General features: G+C 33.7%; 1 protein-coding gene across 1 annotated transcript in view; it reads left to right on the top strand.

The window, feature by feature from the left end:
• The window catches only part of LOC135196706 (uncharacterized), an 82,103-nt gene that overhangs the window by 412 nt on the left and 79,191 nt on the right, over positions 1-2,500 (top strand). The gene's annotated exons all lie outside the window — the stretch shown is intronic.

Here is a 2,500-nt window from a genome sequence, read left to right as displayed (position 1 = left end):
ACCTTACCCTGAGGAACTCCCCTCTAACCCAACCACCTGGCAATGCATCCCTGCCCCCCTCCCCACAAAAAAGGTAAAAACTTAGCCCGAGGAACTTGTCTAACCGTCTCTTTGAAAACAATAACCAAATAAGCAAATATAGGCAGCTTTTGAGAAAGTGGGAAAAAAAATAGACACGGCAATGCACAGGAGTTAAAAGTAGCATTATAGCCTTCAAGGTCTAGAGACCTTAGTACCCTTTCTCAATCAGTGCTGAAAATTAACAAAGTGACTGTAATGTCCATTCCAAATGTTATGTTTCCAGTGTAAAAAAAAAAATCAAATAATAACAGGTCACAAAAGCTAAGTTTGTACAATGTAAAAATAAACAGAACGATAACGAAGAGATGGCAAGATAAATTCATAAAATTGTTACTGAAGGCACCCTTCGTCAGGAAATTTCTGTTACCTAATAGATTTTACTACTACTACTACTACTACTACTACTACTACTACTACTACTACTATTATTATTATTATTATCCAAAAATAAGAACTTATACAGAATCATGGGTTAATTTTCCCACTAACGAAAGTGTGGAAAACAAAATGAAATTTTAACATGTTAAAAAAATCATCACTATTAATTATAGAAGTAATCACAGGTAATGTTCACGCGAAAAGTATGAGTATTATCGTCTCCTAAGAAACAATCTGAAATACTTTCCAGACTATTAAATAAATAATTTACTGCAGGAAGACGCCCCAAGTAAATGCGCGGAACATTTCCAATGAGAATTCTGGAAGACTCCAGTTGCAACGGCGAGAGAATCCCAGGAGTAATTTGAACTCAAATAACTTTACTGTGCAAACTATTTGCGCCATAAATACCAACAATGAAATTATGTATATTAGATTTAAATTTTGTGAGAAATGCTCGTAATATGTATAAAGCGTCGCCCCACGGTATGTAAATGCAAGAACGAGTATAATCACAGCTTGATAACTAGGTCTTATTTCTATTTTTAATATTTATTTTTTGACATGTTGAATTATAATTCAGGTAGGTGGTCGCTATTTTCATGGATATTATTTATGTGTATAATTAGTTAAAACATACGCAATTTTTTATTTTTAGATTAAATATCACAGCATATGACGAAATGTTTTTTTTCCCTCGATCATACTTTCATTACAGTATATAATAACCCATTTTGCTATTCTTATTATGATTTCTGTGGTAGTTTTTAAGATGCATATGGTCATCGTCTTCAATGTTATTCTTCGTTCGGAAAGAATATAAATGAGATGTTTTAGTACTATCTCACTGCAAGACAGACCTTTAATCAAACCCTTGAAGATTTTAACATTAATTTCATGGTTTGTAATAAATTAGCCAAAATAAAACAGTAACAGCCGCCGGTTATTCATTGTCTGCAAGATAATTAAACACTTGTAAAAGGACCTTGTTTGGGGTATATAATAAGACTGACTTTCTAGTCAGAGCAGAGCCTCTGCAGATTTCGCAACGCTGAACCTCGCCGTTAAAAAAATAAAAAATTAATATGAACCTTGATCTTGTGACATTTGTCCCTTTTTTGCAGTATATATATATATATATATATATATATATATATATATATATATATATATATATATATATATATATATCCACAAAATGCTTATTATCTTAAGACGATTATCGTATCAATGATTTTGCTAAACTTAATGAAAATTGTTCGACCGTTTTCGAGATATTTTGGTATTAAACAATGATATGGATGAAAGCTGTTAAATCCAATTTCTCCTAATAAAAAAAAAAAAAAAAAAAGCAGATCGTTTGAAACTTTCAGCTGCACATTCGACCATGATATCGGATGCGGATCTTTAACGTCAGCTCCGAAATATCGACTATCGGAGGTTTTTGGCCTCAGGTTTCCTGTTATCAATTGCTTGGATATTAATGAGCATTATCTTTCGATAGTCAGAAAAAAAAACAATAAAAGATAAAAAATGCGCCGAAGAAGCAATCAAGATTTCTGTACAGCGTTTATAATCAAGGCCACCGAAAATGATTAATCTTTCGGTGGTCTTGGTATAATACTGTATGAAACATAGACCATGAAACTTTAACCACGGCCTGGTGGTGGCCTGTCATATATCGTTGCCAGACGCACGATCGTGGGTTACTTTAACCTTAAATAAAATCAAAACTACTTAGGCTAGAAGGCTGCAATTTGGCGCGTTTGATGATTGGAGTGTGGATGATCAATATATCAATTTGCAGCTCTCTAGCCTCAGTAGCTTTCAAGATCTGTGGGTGGAGAGAAAAAGTGAGGACTGACAGACGAAGCATCTCAATAGTTTTATTTTACAGAAAACTAAAACCTGACAATCCACGAATCTCAGTTAAAATGGCGATTGCGAGCAAACGTAAAAATCTAAGGCAAAAAATGATTTCTCTTCATGAAATCCGACACAAGGACCCACCCGGAGAGAACCGCCTTTCAAATCTTCTTTG

Source organism: Macrobrachium nipponense, chromosome 18, assembly GCF_015104395.2.
Source record: "Macrobrachium nipponense isolate FS-2020 chromosome 18, ASM1510439v2, whole genome shotgun sequence".
Taxonomy (NCBI): Eukaryota; Metazoa; Arthropoda; class Malacostraca; order Decapoda; family Palaemonidae; genus Macrobrachium; species Macrobrachium nipponense.
This window is presented reverse-complemented; position numbering and strand designations above follow the sequence as displayed.